Here is an 18991-nt window from a genome sequence, read left to right as displayed (position 1 = left end):
AGTCATACGCACTAACATCTTCTCAAAAAATATTCTTCGCGAAGACTCAAAATGGTAATTTTTACCATTAAGTTTGTTGCTGATCACAACAAACTCTTAACGTCCTAAACAGACTTAGCCATCTCGTAGAGATGACTCTCGTACATCCGACACAAGGATAACAGCGCTATAAAAGAAACCCAAAATTTTTGGTCAGCACTTCCAGGAGGCTTAAAAATTGTCCTTGGAGAAATGCTCGGTTCCAACCATACAAGTCGTATAAGCCGAGCACCTATCGCGGTCTTTAAATCGGTATGGAATCAGGATGAAACTGAAACGGGATACGTAAGTCGAATTAGTCATCGCACCCTCTAAAACCAGGACTAAACCTAGGTCCTTGCCCTAAACCCAGCGCAGTGGTCTTTAACATCTCTAGGCATAGTAACAAACACCCTGATACAAGATCCCAAAATTTGTCTTTTTGCCAATATTCGAGAATCTTCAGAAATCCCGTAAGTTTACACACTGCGGAAAACTCTCGAAACAGATTACAGATATAGCAGTTCACACAGAGTTAGATTACGAGATGACAACTCATAGTCTTCCTTTTACACCCATACAAAATGCCATTGGCAGCAACACGCCTTATAACCGCTACATAAAAACTAGACCATAAAGGTCTCACTGGAAAACTAGTAATAAGAACCTTAACTCCAAGACGAACTAAAAAAGTCTTGATCCCTTCAACAAGGGTACGTAGGCAGCTGTCATAAGGTGCATTCTACATTTAGAAGAGCAACAAGACCACTTACCACTGACCTTTTCAACCATTAATTCCGCCTAACTCACCGAACTTGCCTAACTTTCCAAGCCACTCGTTAGAACCTCACACAAGATGCTCATGGTTCTAACGAGCTGGGGGGCTAACTGTTGGGTCAAAATCGGTCACGACGGAATCAATGTCTGAAAGTCCGTAAAATCGGCATGAACGTTTTTACGAAAAGTAATTTTCGTACATAAATCTGTACGAAGAATCTCGCGGTAAAATCATGTTCAAATCTCGATTGAATCAAATACCTTCTGTCCCAATGCAACGGACACGTATCTAAAACCAGCCACGGACGAGCTCGAGTAAGCCAAGCACGATCGCTACGCAGCGACCAAGCATGCACACTGCTCGGTCGCTACGTAGCGACCAAGCATGCACACAGCTCGGTCGCTACGTAGCGACCGAGTTCGAGCCAAGCTCAGTCGCTACGCAGCGACCGAGCGGGACGGACACTCGGTCGCTACGTAGAGACCGAGCGCTCTCCCCGCTCGGTCGCTACGTAGCGACCGGGCTCAAGCTAAAGCTCGGTCGCTACGTAGCGACCGCGCTCTTCCAAAACGTCGATACGACACCAGTCCATGCATTCTCGTCAAACCTTCGATGCTATCTCCTGAAGATCGTAGCAAACTCGGTTCATGTTTTCCGCTATTCTAAATCATCGATCAAACTTTGCGGATTGAAACCGCGGAAAGTTCGTTCTTTATCGAAAGAAGTCGCAGTAAAACCTTCGAGTCGGAAGACGGCCCAAAGGGACCTCAAACACGACTCGAGGCCCACCCTATGATTTCTTAACCAAAAGCCCGTAAACCGTAGTACGGTTTACGCTTGGCGCGCAAGGAAGGATAAATGTCAAGTTTCCGCGGATAAATACGAAATTTTGAGGATAATTACGAAGATCGGAAAAATGGAATATCTCCATTTTATGCTATGATGGCTTAAGGGCAGACGAGTAAAAGTGTAAACCGACCTTGGATCAAGTATATAAGGAGTCCTAGGCGAGAGGCATGGGGAGGAGAACTTTTTCACAGCAAACTTAGCACTTAGAGTAATTAGGCAACTTTCCGTTTTTATTATTTCGAGCTGCGACTCAATTAGGTTTAGCCGTCTTAGGGTTGCTAGAACTAGGAATCTCGCCGACAGCTCTCGAGCCCAGGCTTATACCTTGTTGTAAAAGCTCATACGCAAATTCGGAATAAGACTTCTCTTTGCTCTATTTTTACGATCTTTTATACTTTGTCGTTGTTATCTCGAGTTTTGATTGCTTAGCGTGTGGTATTAGCAGATATCCGGGACCTCTGGGAAATTAGAGTTTTCCTAGTTTCCTAATTTAAACGGAAATCGACAGGGCGAATTTCGGTTCCTACAAAGCTATCCACAAAAGTGAAACTATCTTTAGAAGATTCCATATGCAGTCCTAATAGCTCAGCAGTGTCTATGGCCATGATGCTGACTGCAGATCCAGTATCGCATAGGGCATTTGGTAAATGGTGGCTATGTATAGAGCATGGAATCAGGAACTTTCCAGGATCTTGTTCCTTCTTCAGTGTCCTCTTGGGTTTACGGCTGACCTTGTTGAATAGGAGCTCAATGTCCTTATCAGTCTCTTTGCTCTCTCTGATGAAATTACCAAGTTTATACTTATGATATGCATCCTCACAAGACATATCCTTAGGAACCCTCTTCACCCTCTTGTGAAATCCTTCAAGTTCCTCTTTATTAACTTCTCTCCTGAGGTGTTTGGGAATATTTCGTTTCCTAGATTTCACTCTCTTCTAGACTAGAATTTCTTCTCTCGTTGCCTGCCTTTCCATGGCAGGTTCATATCCGTCTGTTTGGTGTCGACTGATACCTGGTAGATGTCGTCGATCGATACCTGGTAGATGTCGTCGATCGATACTCTCAACGAAAGAGGTTTCAGCTAGGGTTGATTGCTCTTACTCTGGTGTTTCTGCATATTGTTGACTTGTCTTCTCTGTTGTCTTCAAGCAAACTGAAGTCTGAGATGGATTTCGGGTTGCTTTCAAGCGGTGTGCATCAAGATCTGGTAAATGTACTCGGTATGGCATTGACAGTTGTCGATCGCTGTTTATCTGCTTTTTTCGATCGACGCTGCCGTGTTGGTGTAGGTCGATTTTTTCGTGTTGTTGCCGATTGACGTTCACTGATATAAATCGAGCTAGGGTGGGAGGATGAAGGTGTTGAGCGTCAAAATATGAGTGGCTCTGAAATCCAACCGTTTTGTCTGATCCCAAAAGTGGTGTCGATCGATGCTCGGCTGATGATGTCGATCGGTGCTCAGCTGTTGATGTTGATCGATGCTCAGTTGTTGGTGTCGGTCGATGCTCGGTTGTTGGTGTCGGTCAATGCTCAGTTGTTGGTGTCGGTTGACACCAGTACGAGCTGCCTATGGACACAGAGCTTTTGACTAGGAAAGCATCTTCTTCCAGCTTCTCTTGCTCGAGCACTTCCCCAAGGTCATTATCTGAGATGGTATTAACCTGGTGCCTCTCAGTTTCCATAGCTTTCTCTTTGACCAGAGCTTCTTGCTTCTTCACAGCTTTTGCAGTCTGAGAAACCTGGGTATCTAGCATCATGATATGGGCATCTAAGGATTCAAATTTTTCATTCAGCTCTTTGTAGAGAACATCCAACCTCAGATTTAAGTATGCACTCGTCTTCTACTGAATTTTCAGAACCTTCTCTATCATAGATTCCATCTTTCCTATATAGCCCTGATCATCATCCTTCTCTGTAAAATGTTCTACCAACGAGACCATGTACAAAACCAATCTCAGCCTCAAACATCTTGTCACTATCCATTGCAGCTGATTTTATACTGTGCATATCCAGATTTTTGGAACCCTTGCTAGACATTAAGTTCTCAATCAGTCTCTTAGCTTCCTCTGGGGTTCTTGTCTTGAAGTTTCCTTCGCTTGCAGCATCCAGCATCATATTATATCGCACATCAATACCCTTGCAGAACTTCTTCAACAGCTAAATCTCCGTAAAACCATGATGTGGACAGTCCCTTTGGTATCTCCTAAACCTTTCCCAAGAGCTTTTGAAAGCTTTTGTAGGTCCATGAGAGAATGTCCAAATTTTATCTCTCATCTCTTCAGCCCTTTTTCCGCGATTAACCTAGGGTTTTCCTGCGGTTTTGGGGAGAGCAAGTTATACTTTCTGAAACTTTTTCGGAAAACGTGGTTTGGTAAAACCTTTACACGTTGGAACTTCTTTAGTTCGGTAATGAGCCAAACTTATGGGGTTTGATAAAATTTATCGTTTCCCTTTATGTTTTGATATAGAAATCGCGAGCTCCTTTCATTGCACTTCTTGTGGCGAAAAGTCACGGCTAGATTTTCGATTTTATCAAAGACTGTGGTGTTTGCGTAAGCGTTGGCCATAGATGCAGTGGCGGCTGGAGTTGTCTTACCAGCGTTGTTGCGAACTGCGATTTTGTCTTTCGTATTTTGAGACATTATTTTTATCAAGCGTTTTGCGGCTATGAGTTAGAGTAATTCGTACCCCCCTCCTTCTAACACCAAACTGTGGGAACCGAAATTTGCACTGTCGATTTTCGTTTAAATAAGGAAAGTTAGGAAAACCCTAATTTTTTCCAGAGGTCCCGGATATCTGCTAAACCACACGCCAAGCAATCAGAACAAGAAATAAAAACGAGAAAAATAAGAAATCGAAAAGAGAGCAAGATAGATCTTATTCCGAATCCATGTTTTGAGCGTTACAACAACGTAAGAGCCTGGGCTACGAGAGCTTTCGGCGAGATTCCTAGTTCTAAAACCCTAAGACTGCAAGACCTAATTGAGTCGCAACTCAAATAACAAAAAAACATAAAGTTGCCTAAAATTCTTCTAAGTGCTAAGTTTGCTCTGAAAAAGTTCTATTCTGTGCCTCTTGACTAGGACTCCTTATATACTCCTCCAAGGTCAGTTTGAGCTTTTCCCTTCCTGCCCTTAAGTAGTCTTAAGTGAAAAATGGAGATATTCTATTTTTGCCGATCTTCATGTTTATCGGCGGAAACTTAACATTTTTTCTGCGGAAACTTATATTTATATTTGTTTTTATAAAATAAAAAATAAACCGCCATAGTATCTACGAGCTCATTCTTAAAGGGCTTGTAGTCGCGTTTTAGACCTCGTTGGGCTGTCGTTCGACATGAAACGTTTGTTACGATTTTCTTTTCGACAAAAACAAGTTCTCGCAGTTTTTATCGTAAAGTTTCAACGGTAACTTTGATCGGAATGATGTGAGAAATGATATGGCTGCGGTACATGGGAGCTAGCATTGAGGAACAGACGAGAATGCACGGATTTGGGTCGTACACGTTAATCGATGTCCGAGACGGTTCGGTCGCTACGTAGCGACCTTGTCTGTACTGGATCGATCACTACGTAGCGACTGAACGAAAGGTTTGGTCGGTCGCTACGTAGCGACCGACTCGTTCGCGGGTCGGTTGCTACGTAGTGACCAACCGAGTGGCTTTGTTGGTCGTTTCATAGCGACCAGCTCGTTCGCAGACCGGTCGCTACGTAGCGGCCTTGTTTGGATCCTTTTCTGACGTTTTATGAACGTGTTCTTGGACTATCGGTGTTTAGTTTCGATGAATGAACCGAGATTAGTGCAAGATTTCACCGCAAAGTTCTTAGTAAATATTTCTTTATGAAGATTACTTTTCGTAAAAGCGTTCATGCTGATTTTTACGGTTATTTGGATGTTAACTTCGTCGTGTTCTTTTTTGACCCCAAAACGTGTATTTCGAGATAACCGTTTTTGACCCCAACAATGTTTGCTTCTTATTATCGATAAAATAATTCTAGAACGTCGTACGACCTTTTCAATAAAAATTATATGGAATTTATATTCCGAGAAATCTTTTCCGGGGACATTTATACATTGATTCTGTCATGACCGATTTTGACCCCAACAACGCAGTTGATAAAAGCTCTTGCAGAAACATCTCCTTTCTCTCTCAGCTCTATATCACATAGCACTCTAACCTTGGTAAAAGGTTCAGAACCTCCTCTGCAGCACTCTATACGCAAGACTTCCCTCTTGACATTGCAAAGGGACTAGTGGCTAGAAATCTGCATGTACATTCCTTTTCTTTTTCTTCTTTCTATTCTTGGTCCTTCCCCCAGAGTTAGACTTTTCAGTCTCGGGCTGTACTGAAAGTCGGAGGATGTCGACCGATGCTGAACTCTTTGTGTGGATCGATTTTGAAGACTGAGAGTCGTCCGATGCTGAAATCTGATTGTCGATCGATTCTAAGGACTGGAAGTCGACCGATGCTGCAATTCCAATGTCGACTGACGCTGATTCTGGTATTGCAGGCTCGTGATTTGAATCAGCTGTAGGTCCTGGATTTTCAAACATCTCTATGCATGAAATAGACTCCTCACTTTCTTCTTTCCATGGGATCATAGAAGACAGTTTCATCAACATTAGTCCGACACATCTTATTTCTCTTAAGATCACAAACTGCCCCCACTGTAGCCATGAAGGCTCTTCCAAAAAGAAGTGGAGATGTCTTGCATGATTTGATATCCATGGCATGAAAGTCCACATGGATAATGCATTCTCCTATCTCCACCTTAACATTCTTGATCATGCATGCTGAGTTTACTCGGGAGCTATCCACGAAAGTGAAACTATCTTTAGAAGGTTCCATCCGCAGTCCAAATAGCTCAGCAGTGTCTATGGACATGATGCTGACTGCAGATCCAGTATCACATAGGGCGTTTGGTAAATGGTGGCTATGTATAGAGCATGGAATCAGGAACTTTCCAGGATCTTATTCCTTCTTCAGTGTCCTCTTGGGTTTACGGCTGACCTTATTGAATAGGAGCTCAATGTCCTTATCAGTCTCTTTGCTCTCTCTGAAGAAATTACCAAGTCTATACTTATGATATGCATCCTCATAAGACATATCCTTAGGAACCCTCTTCACCCTCTTGTGAAATCCTTCAAGTTCCTCTTTGTTAACTTCTCTCCTGAGGTGTTTAGGAATATTTGGTTTCCTAGATTTGACTCTCTTCTCAACTGGAATTTTTTCTTTCGTTGCCTGCTTTTCCATGGCAGGTTCATATCCGTCTGTTTGGTGTCAATCGATACTTGGTAGATGTCGTTGATCGATACCTGGTAGATGTTGTCGATCGATACCTGGTAGATGTCGTCGATCGATACCTGGTAGATGTTGTCGATCGATACCTGGTAGATGTCGTCAATCGATACCTGGTATATGTCGTCGATCAACACTCTCAACGAAAGAGGTTTCAGCTAGGGTTGATTGCTCTTGCTCTGGTGCTTCTTCATATTGTTGACTTTCTTCTCTGTTGTCTACAAGAAAACTGATGTCTGAGATGGATTTCAGGTTGCTTTCAAGCGGTGTGCATCAAGATCTGGTAAATGTACTCGGTATGGCATTGACGGTTGTCGATCGCTGCTTATTTGCTGTTTTCGATCGACGCTGCCGTGTTGGTGTAGGTCGATTTTTTCATGTTATTGCCGATTGACGTTATATGATATAAATCGAGCTAGGGTGGGAGGATGCAGGTGTCAAGCGGCAAAATCTGAGTGGCTCTGAAATCGAACAGTTTTGTCCGATCCCAAAAGTGGTGTCGATCGATGCTCGGCTGATGATGTCGATCGGTGTCCAGCTGTTGATATCGATCGATGCTCAGTTGTTGGTGTTGGTCGATACTCAGTTGTTGGTGTTGGTCAATGCTCAATTGTTGGTGTCGGTTGACACAAGTACGGGCTGCCTATGGACACAGAGGTTTTGACTAGGAAAGCATCTTCTTCCAGCTTCTCTTGCTCGAGCACTTCCCCAAGGTCATTATCTGAGATGGCATTAACCTGGTGCCTCTCACTTTCCACATCTTTCTCTTTGACCAGAGCTTCTTGCTTCTTCACAGCTTCTGCAGTCTGAGAAACCTGGGCATCTAGCATCATGACATGGGCATCTAAGGTTTCAATTTTTTTCATTCAGCTCTTCGTAGAGAACATCCAACCTCAGATTTAAGTACGCACTCGTCTTCTGCTGAATTTTCAGGACCTTCTCTATCATAGGTTCCATCTTTCCTATATAGTTGTGACCCTCATCCTTCTCTGCAACATGTTCTACCAACGAGACTTCATGTACAGAACCAATCTCAGCCTCAAACATCTTATCACTATCCATTGCAGCTGATTTTATACTGTGCATATCCAGATTTTTGGAACCCTTGCTAGACATCAAGTTCTCAATCAGTCTCTTAGCTTCCTCTGGGGTTCTTGTCTCGAAGTTTCCTTCGCTTGCAGTATCCAGCATCATATTATATCGCACATCAATACCCTTGCAGAACTTCTTCAACAGCTGAATCTCCGTAAAACCATGACGTGGACAGTCCCTTTGGTATCTCCTAAACCTCTCCTAGAGCTTTTGAAAGCTTTTGTAGGTCCCTGAGAGAATGTCCAAATTTTATCTCGCATCTCTTCAGCCCTTGCATCATCTAAAAATTCAGACATAAACACAGTCCTGGCATCATTCCATGGAGTGAGAGATCCTGGTGGTAGGCATCTCAGCCACTTTTTAGCATTCCCAGAGAGAGAATATTTGAACAGCTTGCAGATGATGTAGTCTTTGTTGCTTCATCCTTCTGGTTGCCAGACTCAAAGTCCTCGAGTGTCTCAATATGATCCGAGGGATTTTCATCAGGAAGACTACGATAAGGGTGCTGACCCACATGAGAGAAGTGTGTGGGGGTGTATATGAAATCCCTAGATTTGTAGAGGTTGAATAGCAGACCTGTTGGTGTAGAACTGACTAGGCCTAGTCAAATCTCCTAACGATCTCTGAAGAGGAACTTTAGCATCCTCGGTGGCAGCAGATGGCTCAAGGATTGCAGTTCCTTGTCCATCTATCTTCTGACCTTCTGCATTACACAGTTGACCTCCAGGGTCGTGCAGGTCTCCATTCTCATCCCTCTGTAGCACAAGTGTTGCGACCATGTCTGCTCGCGGATTGGTATCGATCGATGTTCGAGTTGAACTGTCGATCGTTGCTCTATCACAAGTGTCGATCGACGTAGTAGAGGTGGTATCGATCGACGTATTAGAGGTAGTATCGATCGACGTAGTAGAGGTATTTTCGATTGATGATGTGTGTTTCTCTTTGCGGATCGAGCGTTTTAAACGTGTTGGGTCTGAGAAGAAAAGTAATTCATCCTTTCTGCTTCTGGTACTGATAGACTTGTACCTGAAAGACAAGAAATTTTTTTTTCATGTAAGTAACTATGACAGTAAATAAAGCCCAGACTAAACCTATTTATTAAGTCTAATAGCGATCAAAGCTCCCCGGCAACGGCGCCAAATTTGATATCACTCAAATTATCCTAAGGAGTGATTTTACTCTTTTAAATAAGAAGTTTAATTGTAGTACTTAGGGATCGAATCGACAGAGAGCTAGGGCACACAATAGACTATAGAAATCAAGAGTAAGCTAGGCAAACAGTTTATAAAGTAGTAAATCAATGAAAGCAAGGTGAACAAAGTAGTTGTTCGATTGGTTGATTGAGGTTGTAAACAATTAGGAGAAATAGCTAGACCTAGGGATTTATCAATCAAGAGATTGAAAACTACAATTCAAGGATGCAAATGGTTTATAAATTCAATTCTAGAACTCAATTTTAATAAGTAAGCAATCCAGCTTTCGCATGCAATTACTAATCAGATGTCTAAGTCCAATCTCACATGTCGCTTGTTGACTTGGAGCGAGCGTCGATCGATGCTATGGCCCGAGCGTCGATCGATGCTTCTTTAGACGAGCATTAACGACCTAATCGATTTAGTTCAACTAGATTCCTAGACCAACTCTCGTATGCTCCTAGGTATCTAATCCAGCAGAGTTCGGGTTCCGTTAATTGATTGCACTTTCGTGCCTCTCAACTATCCTATGATTCTAGGTTCAAACAATTAGTCACACTGTCGTGCTATTCTAACTATTACAGATCCTAGTATTACAAATCACCCTGGTGTAGAGATCTGTAGATAATCTATCAATCCTAATTGATTATCAGTTTGACATTAAGCTCATGAAATCCCAAAACCTAACAAGATGAATTACTCATACATGCAAGCAATAACACAAATCATAGTCTGAATAATATAATAGATAAGAAATCAATGATAAAACCAATGGAGTTCCAATCAATCTCTGAAGGAGAATTGATCTTCTCTCCAAACCTAAGAGAAAACAATAGAATAGGATAATAGAAAGCTTGTTTAATGCGTAGCCGTCAACAATGGCTTATAAATCACATAAATAGGATTTTTGGTCGTCTATGGGTATTTTGGTAACTTGGTATGGCTTCTAGGCTTCAAACGGTCTTGAAATATGCTTGGCCCACATTCTGGCATCACGGTCGATCGACACCAATGTTGTGTTGTCGATCGACAGTCCTTCATCTCCTCGACAGCTTCCTCTCGCGAGGCAGACTGACCACTCTTCAGTAAAACGGGCATAACCTCTGTTACATGATGCTGATTGACCTCAAAACGGTGGCATTGGAAAGGTAACTCAAAGCTATATCCTCTGTCAAAAGATGGGATCAATCTAAAGGTAGAAAGTTCTCCATCCATAGCTAAATATCTGACGCGTCTGTGCAGCTGTGCACATCAAAAGGCTCTAAAAGACACCAAAATCACCACATTCCTCCAAATAGTCCCTGAACCTGTATATACTCTAAGTATAGTCTATATAGAAGTAAATATATATTAAAACACTTATAGACCATGGCTAAAAGAGGGTAAAATCCATGGTCTATCACTGATCATCCTGGGACGGAGGAGAGGTTCTTAGAGCTGACCCTGAGCTCTTTGCTTCTTCTTCGAAGTAAAGGGAGTCAATCTGGCGGCTGGTTTAAGTTTTATGCTCCTGATAAACTGAACATCCTCGTCGTCTTCTCCAGAAACTACGGGCTTAGAACCAGCTTTCTTTGCTGAGATCTCCTCCAGAGCCTTGTTGAAATTAGCCATCGCGTCTTCTCCTGTGGTTCCCGACATATTACCTGAGAAACAATCTCATGTCAGACTCAGATATTGCTCGGGATAAAGAAAAAGGGCCGAAGACTTACCCCAAATGCTGCAGCACTCCAAGACTTCTTTACTCACAAGAAAGGTAATTTGACGACGTTCAACGGGAAGTTTGAAGATCTGATCAATTGCCTCAGGCTTGGTATACACCGGATTGGATTCCTCCTTCAGGTCTGAAAGATAAAAGTCTGGTGATTTTGTTTTCCTTATCTCCTCTCTTCGGCATCCTGAAAAAAAAAGATTTAGATGATTTCCTAAGATGCAGAGTGGTAGGTACATTACCTATGACCCCACTATTCTAATTCAGAGGAATGATCACACATTGTTGGAAACGAGGGGTTGGTATATTACTGATAACCCCACTATTCGCCTACACTTTGTAAAAAAAAGAAAAAAAAAAGAGAAGAAAAATCAAAAGAAGATGAATCTGATGGACTACGTCAGCATCATTGTTTATTGGAATTGAAATAAGGAATTCAAAGACGAGAGATATAGAGAGAAAAGAAACCATAATAAGAATACATGTATACTCAAATACCTGTTGGGGGTAAGAGTCCATGTGTCATTTGATCGATACTCCCAAGGTAAAACATTAACCTTTTTATATGTAAGAAATGAGGTCAGTAGAGGGGTTAGCCAAACAGTATTAGCTAAGTTGTTGGATAGATGGATTTGGTTGCTAAGCTAAGATATGGTATATAAACTACCTCTAAAATTTGAATTGATTTGATGTGGCTTGAAACATTGCAGAGGTGATAGTCGTAAGTTTAAAATTGTGTGAGTATCTGCGTTTTCAAACCTTTTTCACATGACTATTCTATGTTTTGCTTGAGGACAAGCAAAAGAGTAAGCCTGAGGGAGTTAATAACCCTGGATTTTACAACTTTTATGCCATGGTATATGATTGTTTTAGAATATATTATATGGGTTTGGAGTATGTTTTAAATTGTTTTCAGGTTCAAGTACGTTTTGGAGAACTTTGGTGATTTTGGAGAACTTTGGTGATTTTGGAGCCTTTTGAGGGGCAAAACTGCACAGATACGTCAGATGTTTATCTATGGATGGAGATCTTTCCACGTGCGATTGATCCTATATTTTGTCTCAAGATAGAGCTTTGAGTTAACTTTCCAATGCCACCGGTTTAATGTCAATCAGCATCCTATAACATAACTAATTTCCGTTTTACTGAAGAGTGGTATGTCTGCCTCGCGAGAGAAAATCTTCGAGGATAATAAGGAATGTCGATCGACGACACAGCGTTGGTGTCCCATCGACGGTTATGCCCGAAGACGGGCCGGGTCTTTTTCATGACCGAATTAAACCTAGAAGCCACCACAAGTTACCATAATACCCTTGGACGACTCATAACCCTATTTATGTGTTTTCTAAGCCATTGTTGACGGCTACACTTTCTATTATTCTTTATTTTTCTTTTAGGGTTGGAGAGAAGATTGATTCTCCTTCAGAGACTGATTGGAACTCCTTTGGTTTTATCATCTTGTTATTCAAAATGATAATCTGTTAGGATTTCTAGGGTTTCTTATTGATTTCTACACAAGGGTAGCTTGTAATACCATGATCTGGAATAGTTAGAAAAGCATGACAATGTAATTGATTGTTTAAACGTAGAATCATAGGACAATTAAGAGGCACAGAAATGCAATCATTTATTGGAACCCGAACTCTTTTGGATTACATACTTAGGCGCATGCGAGAGTTGGTCTCGGAATCTAGTTGAACATAATCGATTAGGTCTTTAATTCTTGTCTGAAGAAGCATCAATCGACACTTGGTCCTTGTTCGCACGTGGCAGCTGGAACACAAGACTTAGACAGCTGATTAGTAATTGCATGCGAAATCTCGATTACTTACATATTGACTATGAGTTCTAAAGTTGAACCTATAAAATCCTTAGCATCATTGAATTTTAGTTTTGAATCTCTTGGTTGATAGATCCCTATATCTAGTTATTTTCTCTTATTGTTTACAAACCTCAACCAGTCAAACAACTGCCTTGTTCATCTTAATTTTATTTATTTACTGTTTTAATACTGATTGCCTAGCTTAACGTTGATTTGTAAAGTCTATTGTGTGTCCACGCTCCATATGGATTTGATCCCTAAGTACTACAACTGATTTTCTTATTTGAGAGAGTAAAGTCACTCCTTAGGATACTTTGAGTGATATCAAAACACATTTCTTAACCTAGTTCATATACTATTCTTGCAGATGGGTTTCATACGTGAAGTTGCCATAAACGAAAAGAAAGTTGGCTAAGTAAAAAAAGTAAAATTATTGGTTGAGTTGCTCTCGTATAAATATGATAGAAATGACATCTTACAAACATATTCAGTATCACACTCAACACGATAGTAGAGGAACTTTAGCTTTCTTAGAAAACTGTTTTTGCAGCTAATTTCATTATGCTCTTTCTAAGAAATTTCTGCTTCTTTCTCTTCTTCTGCCCATAATGAGTTTTCTGAAACGACCGTTTTGATCTGTTGGCTCTTTCGATCTTCAAGGTTGCATTCAGATGGCAAGATCAGGAGTTGTTGGAATATGTAGAAGCTTGAAGCATTGTCGAATCCTCTTTGCCCATTGCCCATTCTTCATTACCAATTCCTTATTGACTATTTCTCTTCTCATCATTTTCTCGTTTGAATCTTGTCCAAAACTTCTTAGTTTAATTGCAATTAGAGTTGTTGTTGAGATTTTATGAAGAAAACAAGAAACACTTTGTTTTTTTGTAACTTTTAGCCAAATGTCGAGGCAAAAACGGTTAACTTGAACACCAGTATGTTTTGATGAAACAAATATGCTTTTATCATTTCCTAGATAAACAGCACCAAAAACCGCAACTTGGAGCGAGTTGATGATTTTTCTGAGAAAAGTCGTAAAAACTTGTATAAAACGATCTGAGAACGGATTTAAATACGAAACATTCTAGTTATGACTTATAATGTGAAGCAGCCCAATTTTAATGATGGTTTACTTTGCGTGGAGAGGAATATGCAAGAAAACAGGATATAGGAAGATTTTTGGAAATGATAAACTCAAATCTCGACAAATAAGGAAGAATTGGAGAAATTGACGATATGAGAAAAAGGAAACACTAACGACTTTGGGAGAGTATATAAACAAGACCTTGGAAATTCAATAAGGGAACCCAGCAATGAAAGTTCTGAGAAATTCATGTTAGCTTTGGAGAACGTAGGACATAGGTGGTTAGACTATCAAGTTTAGACTTGGACGTTTTTTCGCTTTGTTCTATTGTTTCTCAGTGTTAATGAGTTTCAGTACTAGCTTTCTGATGACCTTTTGTCTCGAAATATTCTTGATGATCAATAAAGCCACTGTGCAACTACTATCTTTCTGTTTTTCGTGTTTGTGTGGCTACAGAGATAATTCGGATCCTAAAAGAAAGTAACGATTTCTTCCATTACAAATCTTCCGAATTCTGGTTCCCAGAATCTAACCATATGTAAAGGGTGGATGTGTGGTTTACTTGATTGATTATTTAAATTATCATATTCTTGAGTGTTCATTGATCTTTTTTTTAAATATATAATGCATACATGTTAGTTAGTATATTTTCGTTAGAATATACCGTTACCTACTGACCAAACAAGTTGTTCAAAGACTCTTTGTTTTGCAGGTAACTAGTAGAGGGTTAGTCGGGGCACGGAGGAGACGTTTGGTGGGTATAGTTTTCTTACCCTTTTTGCTACACTTATGTTTATATTATGTGATGTGTGGGTTTTTGGAGCGATATGCTTATCCTATATAATGTTGGTATGATATTTTACGAAGATTCTCTATAATGTATAAAATGTTTGATAAATAAAGCGTAAGCTTAACCTAAGTGGAGTCTTGGTCTGGGACAAACCAACTTATGGGTTCAAAGTCGAGTTGAAAAGCCTTAACTTGAATTTGTTAGGATACAAAAACTCGAGTATTCTAAGAACCTCGGACCGAAGGTCTGACACATGTAGTAGCATCTTTGATCTGGTTAAAGTTGTCTAGTTCGTCGTGCATGTTATTGTTTGATTTTTGCATGACAAACTAGTCAATATTGACCTAGTCCGGATCAGTGGTGTTACATACTTGGGTGTTCGGGTGGTTTGACCTTAACATGATATTCATACTGATTTTGTTACCTTTACTCGCGGTTGCCATGATTCAAAATTCCTGTCAAATTAACCCTATAACAGTAGGATTCCTGATGTTCCATAATGCGGAACTGCGTCTAAATAAAAATAAAAATAATGAACTGGAAACTAAATTTAAAAGTAAAGCTAACAACTAGAAAGTTTACCTTAAGGATCAGATGCTCAAAGGATGGCTATTGTTAGGTTTTTGTGTGAAGAATGAACTAAGGGGTGAGGGTCTCTTTATATGTGGTAAGAATGAACTAAAAGTAGTTTTGAGTCGTGGGTAGCAAGCAGGATTTGGCCTGGCCACCCAAAATGGCCAATGAGAAACAGTTTAGTGTCCAGCTGCAAATATGTCCAATAAAAACAAGATTTGTGGCCAGCCACCAAATTAACCAATCCTGGTGCAACATGACCAGTTTGGAGTTGGCCAAGTAAAAGGGACACACATATCCAATTTCTTGAAAGTGACAAGCAGGTAGTTGTATAGTCCAGAAGTTTTTGGATGCACTCAACACCTCATATAAGGATCCGAACGAGCCTGGTTTTTTAAATGTATCTTTGTCTGATCCAGATTGTCGGAAAGGGTTTTCTTTGGCCAAAACCTAGAATTCCACGATCAAAACATTTCTAAACTAATTCTAAGCTCATTACTACCCAAATAACTTAGAATGAATTTTCCAAAATTTGTAGGACGGTCTAGGTTGAGCCACAAGCGTTTCTGACCTACTAAATTTCCTAAAGAACCTTCATGTACTATTACTTAATTCAAAACTCAAATTTAAAAACCTTTGAAGAAGCTTAACAACACTTGGCTTTCCATTCTGTTGTTCCACAATCTTTTCCGAACTATGAAAGAATTAATTTCTCGACCAGTGTAGCTAATACTCTGACCTAATTCAACTTGTACTTCAACCATAACTACTGTGATATGTCCTTTGTACTCTGATTTCTCATTCTCGAACACTTCCATTTTTAATTTGGGTTTTCCGGTGCGTAATAAGTTTCCTGAGACTTTAAACACTGATCTGGGCATCAATTTTTCAATACTATTTCCTTGTTCCAATTTCACTCTAATGCTTTATCCGTCTTTATTTTGTTGATGATCTGCACCTTGTGCGGAATAATATATATACCTAACATGTTTTAATTTTGATGTTTATTTTAATAAAAATTAAATTATTAAATTAGATTCACATTTTTATTAATATTAAAAATTATAAAACTTCAAAACTCAATTGGTAGTGAACGTACTAGATTATATTCTGTTATTTCATAGTTTTATCTATGGGATGTAGATATTAGATCAAAATCTTTTTCATAGTAATATTCAAATTAGGAAACTTAAATTTGATATTAAGAACATTTTGTGATATATGTGGACTGAAAAGAAATCATCAATACTATTAGAACAAAAGCACTTTTTATCTACTTACAAATAGTTTAGGTTGGACCATCACATTAATTTAATTTCTTATTATTTCTCCTCAAACTAGCTTAGTTATATATCATATCTAACATATTATTTTAATGTTTTCAAAATAAGATATCTAAAAAAATTTTAAGTGTCTTTTCTAAGATTACACTTAATAATATCTTTTAATAGTTTATATTTAAATGTGAATTTATTTTTATCTTTTATATTAACTTTTAAATAATAACATTCTTAATAAATAATAAATATTATTATAAATGAATATTAATTCATTTATGATTATAGAATAAGAAATAAAAAATATTCTATAATATTTATATATACATAATTCATAATGAAAATGGTGGAAGAATTAATAAATGTAAAGTTACTTAATCCATTTATGAAATATTTTTAAAAAATTTAAAATTCAAAATAATTACATATACAGAATAACATATATTCATGAATTTTAAAAATACTTCAACTTATTAAAATAAAATATGTAAGATATTTAAAATAATAATTATTTTTTATTTAAATATACATATTCAAATTAGAATATTAAAATATAATTAAATATATTTTATTTTTTAATAATACAATACTAAATTAGTTGGTATTAGTACCTATACTATTAAAAGAGAATCATTTTAAAAAATGCTGTAAAAGTTCGTTGGACATATTCATTAATAGCTTAACATGTTTTATTTACCAAAAATATAAGCAAAGTTAAAATATAGATAAGAATATCAAAATTAACATATGTTCCTAAAAAATATAGTGGACATTCTAAGTAGTTGAGAAATTTAATGGATTTTGCATTTTATATAAAAAAATAATTTAGGTAGTTAAATTAAAATTCGCAAAGGCATGAAAATCAAATTTTTAATTAATATGTATAATCATATAAGCATGAATAGAACAATTGTTCTATTTTTTTTTTCTTAACTTGAGTTTATCATGTATGGTATAAACACACAATAATTACACAACACATGACTATGAAAAGCCTTAAAAAAAGATACATTAACGTGAGAGAATTTTATTGTTTAAAGACATAAGAGAATTATAACATATGATTTTTTGTATTGTAAATAGATTGGTTATTTTCTATAACTGTATTAGGTCACAAACAATTTTATTAATTATTGAATGAAAATATTTAAACAATTCTAACCTCATGTCATAAACTCCTACGCCTTATATACACCCGTAAAACATTAAATTTATGTATATATATATATATATATATATATATATATATATATTTATAAGATTATAGAATATAAGATGAATAGAATTGTAATTAGTATATTTTAGGTCACACAAAATATTTTCTTTGTTTTTAGAATGATTCACTTTTACTAGTATAAATTAAAGAATCACAAATAAAATAGTTTATTCAAATTTATATACTATTAAAAGTATATCATTTTTTTTCTAAAAAGTATCATCAGATTTATAGTCTTTTATCGGGTCAACCATTATCGGGTTGCAGATTGATAATGGGCTTTTGAGTTTTTATCAAATTTTTGCTTATCACGTTTAAATTAAATGCGAACCGGATTATACATAGATCATCGAATTTACCGGTTTGACCACGGATCTGGGTCATGTATAAAAACACTCATAAAAATTATTAACAACCCTACGATCTATACTAAGTTAATTTTATATCTCACCAACTCAACAAATGTAACTCTTATAAAATATATACAAAATATAAAGATGATGTTGTAAAACCAAAGTGAACATAAAGTCTCAAATAAAAAATTGATAAATTATATAATTTTAAACAAAAAAATCATTTTCTTCTTTGATATAGTACAACTTCGTATCTTAATAATGTACCTCAAAACCATAACTTTTACTTAAATCTAACATTGTTATTATCGGAAAAAAAACCCGAGCTTTTGAAGCGCAGATCAAAATCTAGTGTGACACTTAAAGAAAAATATTAGAAACAATTACAACTCATAAAACATCAAGAAAATAATAGCCCCCAAACATGGGAAATTGCCACAAATAGCACGTTTATGGTACCACTTTTCATGTTTACACTAACCACTTTTACCCTCACTTTTAATGAAGGGTAAAAGACACTTATACACTTAGGGTTAACTAATCTTTTTTTTAACGCTGATTTATTAATGATCTTACAATTATGATATAGGAAAGATTACATAGACGATTCGACAACCGACAATACTACATGCCTTATGAAGGCCTACGCCTAACTGCATCACATGAGCCGTCCTATGAAGATCCACGTCTGCCCAGATTTACTTGCACCATGTTGAAGATCCCTTGCAAGCATTTCCTTTGTAGTCTGTATAATTGTTTAATAAACCGCTCTCTCCGAAACTTGAAACCTGGATTTCCTGTAATCTGCAATAAATTGCATAGTCTGGGATTCGAACCCCAGACCTGGATGTAGAAGCCTTTAAACCTTAACCAATAGGCTACTGTGCTTCCACAGGATTAACTAATCTAGACTTAGGGTTTAGAGTTGAGGGGTGGGGCAGG

General features: G+C 38.0%; 1 long non-coding RNA gene across 1 annotated transcript; it reads left to right on the top strand.

Moving 5' to 3' along the window:
• Positions 1-1797: 1797 nt before the first annotated feature.
• LOC117128105 lies at positions 1798-17515 on the top strand. The gene is made up of 2 exons (XR_004451275.1): positions 1798-3885; positions 8263-17515. It is a non-coding gene; the product is annotated as an uncharacterized LOC117128105 (long non-coding RNA).
• The last annotated feature ends 1476 nt before the right edge of the window (positions 17516-18991 follow it).

This window comes from Brassica rapa, chromosome A09, assembly GCF_000309985.2.
Source record: "Brassica rapa cultivar Chiifu-401-42 chromosome A09, CAAS_Brap_v3.01, whole genome shotgun sequence".
Classification (NCBI taxonomy): Eukaryota; Viridiplantae; Streptophyta; class Magnoliopsida; order Brassicales; family Brassicaceae; genus Brassica; species Brassica rapa.
This window is presented reverse-complemented; position numbering and strand designations above follow the sequence as displayed.